This window comes from Lissotriton helveticus, chromosome 1_1 (assembly GCF_964261635.1).
Source record: "Lissotriton helveticus chromosome 1_1, aLisHel1.1, whole genome shotgun sequence".
Lineage (NCBI taxonomy): Eukaryota > Metazoa > Chordata > Amphibia > Caudata > Salamandridae > Lissotriton > Lissotriton helveticus.
This window is the reverse complement of record NC_136057.1, coordinates 1,437,683,588-1,437,702,240: the sequence shown is the minus strand read 5'-3', so window position 1 is coordinate 1,437,702,240 and position 18,653 is coordinate 1,437,683,588.

Genomic DNA, 18,653 nt, shown 5'->3' with positions numbered 1-18,653 from the left:
CATGCCCACAAGAACACAGGCAGAAAAGTCTGATGTGCTCCCACTCAGCAGGAGCAGGAAGAGAAGCTGCCTCCTCCACGGGTAGCAATGCTGGGTAGGCAAGCCGTTTGGGTTGCAGGGTCTTTGGTGCTCCCTCATAGACCCCAACTTAGGAAATGCTGAGGGGTGCCCCAGGTGGGCACTGTGGCACCCCAGTATTAAAAATAAAATGTAAAGACATTTTGCAGGCTCCTGACTGACCCATGGAGCTGATTTCAGGAAGCAAAAGGGGGTGCGGGGCCCTGGGGCTCCCCCTGCAGCACCAAACAAAAATGTAGGATGTGGGTGTCCTGGGTGGGTTACAGGCCATCCAAAAAATAATAATACAAAAAATAAACGAATATTAAATGAGCGTCAGGAGCTGTTAATTTATTATTTACTGTTCTGGCATGGAGCGCCACATAAGACCTTGCAAGGGCTTTTAACAAATTTTGTTGAGCTTGGTGGTGCCCCTAGAAGAGGCGGGGACACCATCAAGCATTTGTTTTCAATGTTGTGGGGGGCTGCAGGGGGTGCAGCGGTGCTCCATCAACAATAAAAAAATAAACGTAAGTATCCTGAGCAATTAACCCCTTCGCTGCGGCGGCAATTCCGCCGCAGCGCTAGGGGGGAGGGGGGCCGAGCGGCGCTCGCATGCTCGTGACGGAGCCGCTCCGTCACGAGCCTCGGTTGAGCTGTGCTCATGACGGAGCGGTTCCATCATGGCCCCGCCCGCTCAATGGAACGTCCAGCGCAGGCGCGGAATTCGCGCCGCACAGGCGCGCCGAGCGGGCCATGACGGAACCGCTCCGTCATGAGCACAGCTCAACCGAGGCTCATGACGGAGCGGCTCCGTCATGAGCATGGAATAGGTTAAATCCATGAAGCCAGGAGAACGTACCATATTTTTTTTCAAAGTACTCCTAGCTGGGGTGGTTATTTTTAAGGCTGCATTTCGTGGGCTGAAACATGTTAAAAGAAAGATTCAAAGACATGTTAATGTTTTATTATTAATTTTTTAAAACTTTTTCATGGCAATCAGTTTTATTAAAGATTACAGTGTGTAAATTAATGAAACATACATTTGCAATTATTGGTGATTTTTTTTACAGTGACAATAGGTCTGTTTTATATATGTTGATATGCTGACCCCTTGACAAAGCCAATAGGCCCTCTGTTTATATTTTAACCCTTTGACAAGGTCATCAAGTTGGCCTTACCTAAAAAAACACCCTTTATATTGTAACATCACATAGTCATGCTGTGCACAGCGTGGGTTGGGTGCCAGTGCCAGGTGCCCAATTCCACATTGGGCATGGCCATCGACATCTTACTTTACGTTTAAAAAACATATAAATTTACTGAAAGAAAAATAAAAGATGAAGGGACGGTATAGTTAGGTGAAAATGCCAGTTAAAACATTTCAATTTAAATGAATAAAATAACGGAAATTTACCATTAATAATTGTCTCAAGTAACTATAACTCATGCCCTAAAGTTTGCACCCTTGCTATACTCTGTTAATTACCTCACAAATGACATCACTAATGACATGTTATATGACATAATTGATAACATCACTGCAACATCTGATTTCATAACTGTAACTGGTGAATTTCAGTGGTTTTGTTTGTTGAAAATTGAATGTTTTAACTGACATTTCACATAACTATAAAGTCCTTTTAACCTTTGTTTTTTCAGTGAACATTTAAGGGTTTTTGAAGGCATAACTATAACCATCACTTTAACCTTCTGTTTATTTCAGTGAATTTCAGTTTTTAAAAACATGTAAAGCACTTTGAATGTATAAAATATTGGTTTTGTAACAAGACATGTAAATAAAGCATTTATCATAAAATAAACATGTCAGCTTTCTTTTTTTGCACTACTCAGGCCCTGAAATATAGCCATAAAATCTGACCCCAAAGGCTCTCTAAATGTTTACGCTGAAGAGCAAAACAGTGCTAGGAAATCTCAGAAACAGTAATTACTTTTGTTGAGGTCATATTCTACAGACTCCAGGAAACATAGGGTTAGTTTATTTGAAGTATTTATGGTGGGGCAGCTGCGCTCCCTGCAGCATCAAACAACACATAATAACATGCTAGTGGTACCCCTGCCCAGATTTGAGGCCACACCAGCAGCAATATACATATAAATTAGCCCATGAAGGGCATCATGGGGCGTTCCTTGCTAGGAGCAGTGAATATTAAATGAGCAGCTCCAGCAACTCATTCATTTTTCTTCCTTTTTCTAAAAAGGCCTACCAGCTTAGGAAGGTCTTTAACAAAAACTGGCATATCCCTAAAACAGATCAAATATTAGATAATATCTACATTAAGTCCCCAAATAACTTTCACAAAGAGCAGTTCACTCAGGGACACAATTAGTCATAATTTGGCCACCCAGGGTATCAACAATCAGTATAGAGTGGGTACCAATGGCTTTTTTGCTGCATGAGATGTAAAGCCTGCAGCAAAAGCTGCCAGAGCCTGAAAATATCTAACAGTGGCAGGTTGCATTTTATCAGAGGACATTTTGATTATAAGACAGATTATTGCATGTATTGTCTTATCTGTACACGTGACAAATTATACAAAGGCAGTACCATTCACTGAGTGTCCGGTAGCGAGACATTTTCAGTGAGATCCGATTCCGCAATGAAAATTTCCTCAGATTTGTGGCGATTGATGCCATCCCCCTGAATACAGAGGGTACTTGAATCCAAGTACATTTTGAACTTCGATACATTGACACCCAGGGGCCTAAATTTGAGTGAAGAAATCTCTGTTCACCTAGGATAATGATGTTCATTGATTGATTTATTTAGTATTCTCTCCTCTTTGCTATTTGTAATTTTCGTTTTTTTAACGGATTTTATCTTTTGTATAGACATATAGGGTGTCATTAGGATGACGGGCGGACTTTGCCCGCCCGCCACCCTATCGGTATTCGGGACCGCCCGCCATAAGGGCGGGGGTCCCGTTGGGGGAATTAGGATATGCCCGCCACAGTGGCGGGCACATCCTTCATCTTTAGCATTGTGGCGGGCGGTGCACTCTGCACCGCCCGCCACAATGCTAAAAATGTTTAAACGCATTTGCATATGCAAAGCGGCAGGCACCGCGCGGTGCCTGGCGCTTTGCATATGCAAATGTGGGGGGGCACCATAGGTACCCCCGTGTGCAGCCCCCACCCTTCCTTCGCTCGGGCCCCCAGAGTGAAGACCGCATGCCTTTCCGTGGCGGAAAGGCATTGTCAAATGCCCATTGTAATATGGCTGGCGGTGTCTGATAGACACCGCCACCATATTAATCCTTTTCCACCCCGGCCGCAAGGTGACCGGGGCGGAAAAGCGGCAGACGGTCTTTCCATCCGCCGAGGTCCCCCCCGCCATACTAACATGGCAGGGGGGAAAACGAGTGAGGATGGCGGGCTGATTGCCCCCGCCAGGCTGGCAGTGGCAATCCGCCCGCCATCCTAATGGACCCCTAAGTTTGTATTTTTTCTTTTACACAGGCTTAAGAACCAAATGTAACAGGAGAGTAGCCATTTGAGCAGTGCACCTATTTTGTATAGATCACCATAGCAGGGATCGCACCATGGCATGTAGTATGAAGCCCCTTATGAAGGGTTGCACCAACGATATAAGAGACAGTAGCCCATTGAGGCAATATTTTCAGTATGAAGGCATGTGGATGTTGCTTGTATTGGAATGTGTTTGTTCTCTCTGTCCTTATAGTTTTGCTTCATTATCAATTTGATGTGAAGTATTGGCTAATACAATCCCTTTCATTTTTTCGGGGGCTGCAAATGCTTTACTTTATATCATCTTGCATTTATGTCACACCATCTTTGTAGAACCGTACATAGGCACTACCTTCCTCAGAAATCGCTTTTCTCTCTGCATGGCCTCCTACATGTGAAAATCACTTGATAGCGTATGCACCTTATTTATTCGCTATTAGCTTAACGTGGCCCATTATGGCATTACGAGACGCCTAGAAGCTTCCCGTGACTAGCAGTCACGGAATTGGCCCTGCATGCGCAGTGCGTGTGATTTTATTGCATGTATGACTTGAAACCTCATCTCTCATAAAACTCCTGGGTAACCACTTCATCTCATGTTCTATCCAAAGAGACTCTCTGAGACCGGTAACCTTTGCATTTGTACAGATCACGGTACTAAGCCACATTATATTAATCGTAATTCTATAACTCTGCGTAGTAATTACATATGTGAGCTACAGATAAAAGTATACTGGGACACCACAGTGACAAAAAGAAGGTTTTTGGAAGAGAGAGACCCCTTTGAACAACCAGGGGAGTAAGGTACTGTTAACAAGTAAATACGTATTTCTCCCTTGGTAAACAAATCCTATTAATCACAGTGTTTTATACTGAAAAAGAGTTGCTAACTCAAAACTCATACACTCTAACTATAACCTATGGACCTAAATAATCCAATTCTAAATCACAAATTTATCAGAAATGTCTTTTTATTTAAAATTAAATAGTTGTCGATGTTTGCAATTAAAAACATATATTAATATAAACAACAAATCACAATTTAAAACATCCTATAAGTGTATTGTGAAAAACAATTTATCACAAAAGGCAATTCATCACAAAAATACATTAAAATTAATAACAACGTCACCATGAGGGATATGGATATATACTTCAACAAACTATTATTTGGCAAAATGAAACTCACTAATGCCCTTACTCCCTAATTAAAACACAACATTACACAAAGAGACAGAAACATAGACAATTTAATTTGTCATTCTGTGACACATCGGGGTAACTATAATGTTTCAAACCAATCCCATTAGCGTATATCCTTCGCTTGTATTTAGGAATTGATCGTAGTCCCAAGCAATTGTGTCAAACACTGGTGTCTACGCATTTAGATGGCTTTCTTTTATTGATCCATCTTTTTCAAGACAAAAACTAAATACGTCTCTCTTTTTTTTGGCACTGGGTGGTTGCCTGCTGGTATTTCTCCTGTTTGGGATACATTGTATTAGTTATATATCATGTATTTTCTATAAAATATTTTCAACTTAATCTTACATCACAGTTTTCAAATTATTAAAAACATTCTAAAATTATTATAAATACACCATAAAATCTATACTGCTTTTCCAATATGTTTACATTTGGGCTCATCCCTTTCTTTTGTAAATTATATTTTGAAAGTTCCAAACCCCATCATTACTGTTTAGGATATGCCTGGGCTATGTCTGTTCCCCTAAATCATAAATAAGATAAAATTACCTTATAGCATTTTACTGCAGTTTTTGTACTCCAATTTCATAAGGCATGTTCCGCATTCTTACTTTTACTGTTCTAGAGGATATAATGCAAATGTCAAAAAATGGCCTGTTTTTAGCGCAAATTTAGATTTACTCTTTTCACCTTATGTAAAATTATAACCTTCTCACCTTCTTTTAAATGAAAGGCACCTGTTTTTTATGTCCTCTTTTGTGAGTTTATTGTGATTCTATTCCAATGAGAAGATCTTAAATATTCTTCTCTGTGGGGGGAAAAACTGTGATTACCTCTTGTTTACTCTCCCCCATGTATTAAAGAAAAGGTAGGAAAGCCTCGTCATTTAAAAAAAAAAAAAAAAAAAACATCCCTCACATAACTCGAACGGCAAATGTTTCTAAGCGTTTTCCGCTGCCCTGTTCCACTCGTTTTCGTGTTCCTAGTTGATTTAAAATCTAGAAATAGAGCATAATTCCCTGTTACCGCTAATTTTATAGCTTGTATTTTACTGAAAGCCAAGTTTTATAAAACGTCCGCTACCTCATATTATACGTGTTTTCCTCCTATTCAGAAATACTATGGGGCATATTACCAACGATTAGCGATATTTATCGCTAACAAGGCTTAGCAACGAATTTTTTATCACCAAGCATCGCCAGAAATTATCGCAGAGATAACTTGCTATTAGCAAGGTTTATCTCCAAAGCGATACATTTTCCGGCGATAGCGTGAATATCGTTGAGAATAAAGCGATATTCACGCATTAGCGATAAAATGGTCTTAGCCATGTTATCCACCTCCCATTCGATAACATGGCTAAGAACTAGTCAGAGCAGGCGTTAGTTTTTGGCGATAGCGGGAGTATTTCCATCGCTACGCCTGCCTTGCTAATAGGCGATAGCGACGTTAGCGACTGTTTTAGTCGCTAACAGGTTGGGTACGCCCACTTTGCATGTCATTAGCGATAAACATCGCTGACATGCAAAGCGGGCCCCAAACCGCTCGCTATCGCCTATAAGCTGTCGCTAACATTAGTTAGCGACAAAGGCTATGTAGAACTGGGGTTTTTTAGAAGTCCAGGGAAATGCTGGGTGCACAGCACACGTTAGTGTTGGATATGGTTAGGTCTGGGTGCAAGTAGGCGAAGGGAAAAGGCCCTAAACCCCTCTAAGGGTGTGCAAAGCACACGCTAAACAATACAAGAACAAAAACCAAATGCACACCAAAATACAGTACAGAGAGAGATGTCTCAATGGGCATAAATGGGTACAAGTAACAGAGTTCAGAACAAAAAGGGGAAGCGATGTAGTGCGATTCCTCTTTAATTGCATGGATGGCCAGCCGACACGTGTTTCGTCGTCAAGCGGTAACAATGCTTGCACGACTCATCAGGGCTGTAGCGCGACGGAAATGGACCACAGGTCGCTAAGCCGGTGATACTTCCGACCCGGCCCCTGCTCGAGACCAGGTAGACGCTCGTTGGTGGATGTAGCTCCAGATTCCAAGGGTCATGTGGTTTAAGCGATGCTTTACGTTGAAGAAACAGTGCTCCAAGCGACTCCAGTGAATAGTTGCCACAAATGAGGTAAAATAAAGCCTCCGCTTTCGAGGTGCTGGAGTGACTGAGTCGGACGATCCGTGGTGAGTGTCAAGATTCTTGTGTTCACTCAAAAATGCGCGTTCAGTAGTTTAGGCAGGACCTGCGAGATGAGTACCTCCTCGCAGCGGTTCCTATTTTGGTGTGCATTTGGTTTTTGTTCTTGTATTAGTTAGCGACAGCTTGCTAATGGGGCAATAGAATTATCGCCGCTTAGCGGCCGAAAACGGCCGCTAAATCGGCGATAATTGTCTATCACCCCCCTTGGTAATATGCCCCTATGTTCCTTCAAAGGCGCTAGATCCCCATGGCGCTCTGATCCGTCCTCCCTGTTGTGCCGGGATTTTCTTCACCAGTTTAACGCTAAAGGGACAAAGGCCATAGTATATGTTTAATTACAGTGCTACCCACCTGTAACCTTTGGTTATCAGGGAGGGACTAGACCACCACTTAGAGTTAGGATGAAGGTCTTTTATTTTATCAGTAGAGCACGTAGATAGTATTTTATAAATCACAAGAGGTATCACAGTGGAATTCTGTCTGCGCAAGGTTCTTCCTCTTCGGTCGTTCGGGGTCCCGCTTCCAGCTCACCCACAGGAAAACAAAGAAAACAAAACGTGGCTGTTAGTGCACAGCTCTTAAGGTTACAGCTGATATGGGAAAGGGGGTGTGAGGGGAACGTTCGTGTCTCGGGTAGCTACCACCACCATTGCGAACATTCAGTCTATGATCCCGAAAGTGCAGTGATGAGCTGGAGGTAAGCCTGTGCCCGACACCTTCCTCCCACCTACCCGGTTCCTCCCCGCTTAAACGACAGTAAGGTACGCAAACGTTCACGTACCTGGCTTAGCCACGCGTCCTCCTGCGCGTGGCTGGGCGATGAGCGATACCGGTGGCCTCCTGGCTTCTCCTGGGCGGTCTTTCGCTCCTCCGGTTCTCCTCGCTGTGGGACTGCGTCCTCCTCCTTCGTGTCGTCGCCGTCGCTCCTTCTGCCCTCCGGACCTCCACACCGCGAGACGACTTCTTCTCTTGGGATCTCGCCGTAGATTCCACTTTCTCCTGTCTCGTCCTCCGGGTCCGTGTCCGCTGGGCTTCTTCCTCCTCTCCACGCCGTGTCGTCCCTGGCCACGAACAGACTGGCGTCTTCCGTGTCCGCCTTTCTTTCAGAAGGGATCGGTCCTGATAGGCCCACGAAACGCCGTGTCATAGGGGCGGAGCTGGCCTCGCCGTAGTCCAGGCAATCGTTAAAGGGGCCACCCCAGTCCTGTTGAGGAGATGGAAAGTCCGTTACGGGGCTAAACAGAGGGCAGGTCTCGACCAAGTGACACCACGTTTACCGGTATAATTCTTGGGTAGAAGCACATAGCTTAGGGTGTTCTCTGAGCTCTTAGCCCGCTCACCCCCATGCTACCATCTATTTACCTTGAGTTTTTTCGGTTGTCTTTCTGCCGTTCGTCTCCCTCGCGTCTTGTTAAAATGCCTGGTAGTTACCATGGGCGCTTTTTATCTACCTCACGTATCCCGGTCATTGGTTCATTTTTTAAAAGTCTAATATCTCTCAGCTGTGATTATTTCCTTTTTTTTCTCTTTTCAGGAAGCTACTCCCACCGGAAGGGTTTATCGCGTTGTTTGTTCACTCTATTGCAATGTAACCCGGAAGTTGATTCTACCTGTGGACCGAATCTTTGCGCTAAGGGCCGTTTTTTTCGATACGGAATTATTTGCCCTCTCATGTCTTTTTTTTATAATCTGAGTATGGGCTCATGGTTTCTTTTTTTACTTTTGTAAAGCCTCCAAATTATTTTCAATTATATTTTCTGCCCTTATCATGTGTATTATTCTCAAAGGCCCCCCCAAGCCCCGGGGACCGCTGCCCGAGCTTTATCAGAATATATGCAGAGAGCTCATGGCCCCCCCCGCAGCCACAGGGACCGCCACCTTCCCGGGGCACTAAAGGTTCAAATTGGGGGGTCCGTGATGTACCCCCCAGCCCTGGGGACCACCACCCCCGGGGCTTTGTAAAATATGGGAGGGGACTGCACAGCCCCCCTCCTGGAACCTTGTCGTGGCCCTAGGGACCGCCACCCCCCAGGGCCGGCTCCTGCATTGTCCCGGGGTGCCCACCCCCGGGACACTGTAGTTTGCAATGACAGGGCGGGAGCCTCGCAGCTCCCTCTCTGTCATTGCAAACTGATTTGCTTAATTGAAGCAAAGCAGATTGCTTTTCCACATGGGGAGCAGCATGTTAGCTGCTCCCCTTGTGGAAAAGCAATGCCGGCTCCCGCAGGACGCGGGGAGCCGGCTGGGACCGTGGGGGGATTGGATACCCCCATGGTCCCCAAAGGAGAGGGCCAGCCCCGGGGGATGGAGTCCCCAGGGTTACAAGTGGCCCGGGAGGGGGGCCACGTGGCCCCCCCTCCCCAACAGTTTAAAAAAAAAAGGAAAAGGCCATGCCCCGGGAGATGGGGTCCCCGAGGCCGATTAAGGCCTGGGGATGGGGGCCCCTTCCACATTTTTTAATTAAAAATATTAGGGGGCAGGCCCTGGGGGATGGGGTCCCCAGGGCCCCAAAAATAGAAAAAGAAGGGGGGCTACACAGCCCCCCTTCTTAAATATATATTTTTTAAAGACCGGCATCGCGCCGGAGGCCACGCCCCCTCCTTTCATCACTCTGCAAATGCGCCCCCTGGCACGTTTGCAGAGGGGGAACAAATTACCCTTGAATACTGGGGGTCCCTGGGGGCCAACTAGCCCACCAGTAACCTCCAGGATGCGCCAGGGGGCTGCGTTGCAGAGAGGTGTTCTGAGGCCGCGCCCATTTTTACACCTCTCTGAAATGCAGCTCTGTGGCGCTTACTGGAGGTAGCTGGTGGGCTAGTTGCACCCCAGGGACCATCAGTATCCAAGGAGAGTTAATCCCCCAACATAAAACGCGCCACAGGCGCGTTTGCACAGTGATGAAGGGAGGTGGCAGGGCCTGAGTTCACACGTGTGCAAACACACCATGTGGTGCGGTTTAACTTGGGGAATTAATTCCTTGTCAATCCTGAGTGTTGTAAAAAGGGGCGCAGCCCCCTTGCGCATACTGGCGGTACCTGGTGGGCTAGTTGGCCCCCAGGGACCCACAGGATTGAGGAGGAATTCATTCTCTAACTTAAAATGTGCCACAGGGCGTGTTTGCAGACGTGTCACCTCAGGCACGCCCCCTTCCTTTACCACTGTGCAAACGCGCCCTGTGGCGCGTTTTAGGTTGGGGAATTAATTCTCTTTCAATACTGAGGGTCCCTGAGGGCCAAATAGCCCAACAGGTAGCTCCAATGTGCGCCAGGGAGCTGTGTTGCCGACAGGTGTTCAGAGGCCATGCCCCTTTTTACACCTCTCTGCAACGCAGCTCTGTGGCGCTTATTGGAGGTACCTAGTGGGCTAGTTTGACCCTAGGGACCCTTAGGATTCAAGGGGACTTAATCTCTCAACTTGTGTGGCGCATTTTAAGTTGGGGAAAAATTCCCCTTCAATCCTGAGGGACCCTGGTGGCCAACAGCCCACCAGGTGCTTTCAGGAAGCGCCACTGCGCTGCGTTGCAGAGAGGTGGTGCAGGCCGTGCCCCTTTTTACACCTCTCTGCAATGGCGCTTATTGGACGTACCTTGTGGGCTAATTTGCCCCTAAGGACCCTTGGGATTCAACGGGACTTAATCTCCCAACTTAAAACGGCCACAGGGTGTGTTTACACAGTGGGGAAGGGAGGGGACGGGGCCTGAAGTGACGTGTGCAAATACGCCATATGGCGCGATTTGAGTTGGAGAAATCATTCCCCTTCAATCCTGAGGGTCGCTGGGGGCTAACTAGCCCACCAGGTGCTTTCAGTAAGCGCCACTGTGCTGCGTTGCGGAGAGGTGGTGCAGGCCGTGACACTTTTTACACCTCTCTGCAACGCAGCTCTGTGGCACTTACTGGAGGTACCTAGTGGGCTCGTTGGACCCTAAGGACCCTCAGGATTCAAATGAACTTAGTCTCCCAAATTAAAACTGCCACAGGGCGAGTTTACACAGCGGTGAAGGGAGGGAACGCGGCTGAGGTGACGTGTGCTAACACGCCCTGTTGTGCGTTTTAAGTGGGGGAAAAATTCCCCTTCAATCATGAGGGCTCCGGGGGGCCAATTAGCCCACCTGGTGCTTCCAGTAAGCACCACTGCGTTGCGTTGCAGAGAGGTTGTCTAGGCCATGCCTCTTTTTACAGGTCTCTGCAACGCAGCAATGTGGTGCTTACTGGAAGTACCTAATGGGCTAGTTGGACCCTTGGGACCCTTAGGATTCAAGGGGACTTAATCAGACAACTTAAAACGGCCACAGGGAGCGTTTACACAGTAGTGAAGGGAGGGGACGGGGTCTGAGGTGATGTGTGCAAACATCCCCTGTGGCGCGTTTTAAGTTGGGGAAATAATTCCCCTTCAATCCTGAGGGACCCTGGGGGCCAACGAGCCCACCTGGTGCTTCCAGTAAGCGCCACTGCGCTGCGTTGCAGAGAGGTGGTCTAGGCCGTGCCCCTTTTTACATCTCTCTGCTACACAGCTCTCTGGCGCTTACTGGATGTACCTAGTAGGCTAGTTGGACCCTAGGGACCCTCATGATTGAAGGGGAATTATTTCCCCAACTTAAAATGTGCCACAGGGCGTGTTTGCACAGTGGTGAAGGGAGGGGATGGTGTAGGAAAGTGGCTCTATATATACTGGACCGAAGTAAAATCAGCCGAACTACGAATTCTGATTTACTCACTTGTTATCAGGAGAGACCTCAGTGCTGCATCTTTGAGCCCAGTACTGATCTTGAAAAGTAATTCTAACTGTACTTACCAGTAACTTGAATGTCCTTCCATAGGCTAACATTGACTGGTTTCACTTGGAAATTCTTCTAAGTGTGGAGTGTTGGAACTTTAAAATATTCCTCTAAAATCAACCGAACTACGAATTCCGATTTACTCACCTTTTATCAGGAGAGACCTCAGTGCTGCATCTTTGAGCCCAGTACTGATCCTGAAAAGTAGTTCTAACCCTACTTACAAGTAACTTGAATTTCCTTCTATGGGATATCATTGCTTGCTTTTTTCTGAAAAAGTTTCTGTGTCGATTTTTGAAACTTACAAATATTCTTCTAAAATCAGCCGAACTACGAATTCCGATTAACCCCCCTGTTATCAGGAGAGACCTCAGTGCTGCATCTTTGAGCCCAGTACTGATCCTGAAAAGTAATTCTAACTGTACTTACCAGTAACTTGAATTTCCTTCCATAGGCTAACATTCACTTGTTTCACTTGAAAATTTTTCTAAGTGTGGAGTTTTGGAACTTTCAAATATTGATCTAAAATCAGACGAAATACGAGTTCCGATTTAATCACCTGTTATCAGGAGAGACCTCAGTGCTGCATCTTTGAGCCCAGTACTGATCCTGAAAAGTAATTCTAACCGTACTTACCAGTAACTTGAATTTCCTCCCATAGGCTAACATTGACTGGTTTCACTTGGAAATTTTTCAAAGTGTGGAGTTTTGGAACTTTAAAATATTGATCTAAAATCAGCCGAAATACAAATTCCGATTTAATCACCTGTTATCAGGAGAGACTTCAGTGCTGCATCTTTGACCCCAGTACTGATCCTGAAAAGTAGTTCTAACCCTACTTACAAGTAACTTGAATTTCCTTCTATGGGATATCATTGCCTGCTTTTTGCTGAAAAAGTTTCTGTGTCGATTTTTGAAACTTACAAATATTCTTCTAAAATCAGCCGAACTACGAATTCTGATGTACTCACCTGTTATCAGGAGAGACCTCCGTGCTACATCTTTGCGCCCAGTACTGATCCTGAAAAGTAATTCTAACCGTACTTACCAGTCACTTGAATTTCCTCCCATAGGCTAATATTGACTGGTTTCACTTGGAAATTTTTCTAAGTGTGGAGTTTTGGAACTTTAAAATATTGATCTAAAATCAGCCGAAATACAAATTCCGATTTAATCACCTGTTATCAGGAGAGACTTCAGTGCCACATATTTGAGCTCAGTACTGATCCTGAAAAGTAATTCTAACCGTACTTACCAGTAACTTGAATTTCCTTCTATAGGATATCATTGTCTGCATTTTGCTGAAAAAGTTTCTGTTGATTTTTGAAACTTACAAATATTCCTCTACAATCAGCCGAACTACGAATTCCGATTAACCCACCTGTTATCAGGAGAGACCTCAGTGCTGCATCTTTGAGCCAGTACTGATCCTGAAAAGTAATTCTAACTGTACTTACCAGTTATCAGGAAGGCTCCGAATACTTCGCAGGGGCAGTATCAATGCTAGTCCCAATCGCCCTCCACCAGTGGCCCAGCTACCAAGAGCTGAGAACACCAGCTGAAGGGAAAAGGGGAAGTGGAAGAAAGAAGAGACACCTTGAAAACTGTTGCCACCTGCACTGACTGCTGGACTCTGGAAATACGTCAGCCGTCTGTCAAGGACATGCCTAATACACAGATGAGGGAAAGAATAAACAACAACTACAACCCACCTTATTTATCACTCTATAATAAATGTTTAAACTTGTCCTACCAGTGGTTTTCAAGGTAATTGCTTCTCTTCATTTAAATGTGAGTGTTCAGCTGAGGACTTTTCTTACTGCAAGATAATAAACTAACGTTACTGGTTTGCTACTCTTTGTAAACTTCTACTACTGTATATTTTAGTACTCTAAATACCTGAAAGACCTCACACTCCTGCAGTAAATGGTTTCTTTCTGGAACAGCTATGTAAGTCTCTAGCTTAGCATACAGTCTCTGGGCCAAAGGAATCCTTCAGAGCGCGCAAAAAGGTTCAAGGAAGGAACAGAAGGGAAGGAAAGGATAGGGCAAGCGCAAGAAGGTAGGGGAAGGCCAGTTCGCTGCTTATCTCAGTTACGCTGCAATCTTACTGTCCATGCTCCTAGCTCAGCTGTCTTGTGACGTTCTGTATTCTTCTTCAGGGAGCGTTTTAATCCGTCGACTGCTGCCTTGTAAATAACCAAGTCTGTGTACTGGGAAGGCGCTGTAAATTACTTCAGAGGCTGCCTCATTCAAAAGCAGCGCAGTTCGTCGAGAAGGAAGTCTTTGAATTCTGTGAATTGCTTCCAACTGCCCACTTGGTCCTATTCTCCTCAAAACTTATATCTAATGCACTGGTAATGCTCTAAACTTAAGGAACGCGAGGTATACTCTTTGGAAAGAGATTCCTCACTAAGAAACTATTATTTCTATTTGACTTCTAACTCCCGTCAGGAATATTGACGCGGAGCAAGAAACCCGACTGTTACCTCTGGAACGAACGTCGTTGAAGTGCGCAGTTCCTTGCCCTCGTTCTAACTATGTACACTAGACCGCGCATCTCTACAGTGTAACGGTGCGTCAAATGCGTCGGCCATCTTAGGGGAGTGACTGAGCACGTTATTTAATTGACCACTAAAGAGAACCTAAGGGACTTTTTACAAGGGTCACGGGAGTCTGTTTTTCAATTGCAGGGACACCACACATTCACCCAATTGGATTTTACAATTGCTCGAGTCTTGATCTGCCACATGGGAGCACAGGTTGCTGCAATCTGAAAGTTCCTGACAGTACCCCCTCTCAATGACCGATTTATCGGGCCTGGCTTGAGTGGTTTTCGTGCATGAAATCTCTTGATCAGTTGTGGGGCATGAATGTTAGTTTCAGGTTCCCAAGACCTTTCCTCTGGACCATACCCCTTCCAATCCACTAAATAATGAAGTTTCCCTCTCTTCAACTTGGAGTCTAAAATGCCCTTGACTTCATACTCTGCATGGCCGTGAATCTTTAAGGGTTCAGGAGGTTTACTCAACCGCATTTGTGGCTTAGTCTTTTTCAACAAGGAGACATGGAAAACGGGATGAATACCTATCTTAGCTGGCAGTTTTAATTTTACAGTCACAGGACCCAACACCTTTTCCACAATATAAGGACCCACAAATCTGGGTTGGAACTTCCTATTCCCCTTCAAATGAAGATTCTTAGTCGAGAGCCACACCTGATCACCCTCCCGATATTGTGGAGCGGCCTGTCTATGCTTGTCTGCACATTTCTTATATGAGGTCTTAGCTTTTATCAAATTGTGTTCTGCCAACTTATGAAGGGTGTTTATGTCTGTAATCATATTTTTAACTGCAGGTACCTCCAAATCTTCTTGAGTTACAAAGGGGTTAGGGTGACGACCAAAGTTCAAATAAAACGGAGAGTAACCAGTAGAGGCACTCCTTGCATTGTTGCAAGCAAATTCTGCCATCCACAACCAATCTGACCAATCACCACCCCGATCCATGAGGAACAGACGGAGGTATTGCTCTAACTCCTGATTGATTCTCTCCATCTGACCGTCAGACTCAGGATGGTAACTGGTAGACAATCTACTCTCAATTCCCAAACCTTTTAGGTAAGCTCGCCAGAAATGGGAAATAAACTGAGGCCCTCGGTCTGACACTACAATTTTAGGAACTTCATGCATCCTGACTACATTTTCACTGAAAACTCGGGCTAACTCTGGAGCTGTAGGGGTGCCAGACAGAGGATTAAAGTGACTCATCTTCGTGAAAGTATCCACAATCACTAAAATGGTATCAAATCCCTTACTCACAGGCAAATCCACAATAAGGTCCATAGAAATGGTATGCCAAGGATGGGTAGGGGTGGGGAGTGGTTGTAACAATCCCTGTGGAGCCTGACGACTGGGTTTGCTTCGTGCACATAGCTCACAAGATTGCACATATTGTTTGACATGAGCGGACAACCCAGGCCACCAAAAATAACGCTGCACCAAATCCAGAGTTTTGGAAATTCCTTTGTGTCCGGCTAAAGGATGATCATGACAACTTTGTAACGCTTTCTGCTGTAGAGTTGACGTGGGAAGATACAGAGTGTCCTTAAAATAAGGTAATTGCTGATGACAACGTCTTTCTTTGCCAAGCGAGACCCACTTCTGGATTTCTTCTTGAGTCAAGCTCTTTCGGACCACTTCCTGGAAATTGTCTAAGGAAAGAGTACAAATAATCTTGTCTTCAGGAATGATTGGTTGAGGTTCCACCGGATGTTCACATTCTTCCGTATTCAAACGGGATAGGGCATTGGCCTTCCCATTTTTAGGACCTGGACGGTAAGTGATGACGAAATCAAAATCCGCAAAGTATAAAGACCATCGTAACTGCCGTGGTGTTAAAGTCTTTGCGGTCCTTAGGAACTGGAGATTTTTATGATCTGAAAATACTGTCACTGTGTGTTTGGCCCCCAGCAAATAATGTCTCCAATCTTCGAAAGCATCTTTCACTGCCAGTAATTCTTTTTCAGTAATTGTGTAGTTTAATTCAGCCGCATTTAATTTTCTGGAGCGATAAGCCACCGGATGAAGTTGCCCAGTTTTCGCATGCCGTTGCGAAAGAACACCTCCAATGGCTTGATCAGAAGCGTCGGCTTCCACAAAAAAGGGTTCTGCCGGATCAGCATGTTGCAGAATAGGAGCGGACACAAATTTCTTCTTCAGATCAAGAAATGCCTTCTCAGCCTCAGGAGTCCAATCAAACGTAACTCCTTTCTTCAACAGACGCGTGATTGGAGCGATCAACTGTGAAAATCCCTGGATGAAACGCCTATAAAAATTGGCGAAGCCCAGGAATCTCTGAATCTCTTTTATGTTCTGCGGAGCTGGCCAATTTTCCACAGCTTGCACCTTTCCAGGATCCATGGTGATTCCTTGAGAAGAAATGACAAATCCTAAGAATTCCACTTGGTTCACATGAAAAACAAATTTTTCCAGTTTCACGAACAAGTGATGGGCCCTCAGTCGTTCCAACAACACTCTTACATGTTTTGGATGATCCTGCAAATTCTTGGAGTAAATCAAAATGTCATCCAAGTAAATTATGGCAATGTTATCAATCAAATCACCCATGATGTCATTAATGAAATGTTGAAAAACTGCAGGCGCATTACATAACCCAAAAGGCATCACACAGTATTCAAAAAGGCCGAATTTGGTGCGGAAGGCAGTTTTCCATTCATGCCCTTCCTTCATTCGAATAAGGTGATAAGCACCCCGCAGATCAAGCTTAGTAAACACCTGAGCTTCCTTAATTTGATCCAACAAAACAGAAATCAACGGTAACGGATATCTGTTCTTAATGGTTACCTGGTTCAATGCACGGTAATCGATACAAGTTCTTAAACTTCCTTCCTGCTTCTTCGGTATAAAAAATAAAGGAGAGGATACTGGCGACTGAGAAGGTCTGATAAATCCATTAGCAAGGTAACGGTCCAAATACTCTTTGAGGTTTTCATTTTCTGCTTCCGTTAGAGCATAAATCCGACTACAAGGAAGGACGGCCCCAGGCTCTAGATCAATAGTACAATCGTACGAGCGATGAGGCGGTAACACTTCAGCTTCCTGTTCACTGAAAACGGCCTCTAAGTCTCGATACTCTGCGGGGATTTCTCCTGAAGTGATCGCTCCAATAGTCTGACCTCCAAACGACAACATAGAGGCTTGCGAAGGTTCTTCCAACACTTCTTGTGGACCAAAACAGTGTTCCAAGCAAAATTTAGATTGCATTCTGACAGTTCGATTCTCCCAATCGATGGTCGGATTATGGGTGGTTAACCATGGTAACCCTAAAATCAATTGAAAATGCGGTGCATCAATTAAATTAAATTGCAAAATCTCCCAGTGACCATCGGACTGAATTAGCATTAATTCTTCAGTATGACTGGTGATGGGGCCTGAGGTCAAATTCGTTCCGTCCACGGCATGAACAGGTTCTTGTTTTTCTTTACAGATAGCTCGAATTCCCATTCTCTGAGCATATTTAATGTCACAAAAATTGCCAGTGGCTCCCGAGTCCAACATTATGGCTACTCCAGAAAGCTGAAGTTCTCTGAACTTTAACGTCATATGAAGGATAACATGTGGAGACATGGTTTGTAGAGTATTCAAAATCAGATGAGGTTCAGGAGCCGACTTATCTTCCTTCACCACCAGAGCGACCCCGTCTACTGATGGTTTGTCTCGTTTCCCTTAAATGGAATCTTGGGTCGCTTTGTGCATTCCTTCACAAAGTGGCCAGAGCCACCGCAATATAAACATAGCTTTTTCTGACGTCTCTGTTCCTTCTCTTCTTTACTCAAAGGACCTCTCACAGCTCCAATTTGCATAGGTTCAACATCATTATTACTTCCAGGCCCTTTCTCTGTTCGAGTCCGATCAAATCGAGGAAAACTAACTCTGCAATCTTTCCTCTTCTCTCCTTTACGTTCCGAGTTGCGGAAATCCAATTCTAACACCAGATTCACCAATGCAGATAGTTCGGTCGGACGGTTTGGTACTTGAGCAAAGGTGTCCTTGATTTCAATTCGCAATCCTCGGTAAAACAATGCTGCTCTCTTTTCTTCTGGCCAATTGATTTCAAGAATGAGTTTATTAAATTGCGTGAGGTATGTAATCAAATCTCTAGAAGCCTGACGCAACTCCAGCAGCTCGTTATCTGTCACCTGGGAAATCCTTCTCCTGTCAAAGATTCTAAGAAATTCATTCTTGAATCGAGCGAAATCACTAAGAAGGGGATCATCTCCACTGATCAAAGGCATTGCCCAATTGGCTGCATCTCCTCCCAGATAAGAAAGGATAAAGGCTACCCTGGACTGAGCGTCGGGGAAGAGGGTGGGACTACACATAAAATGTAAAGAACATTGGGTTAA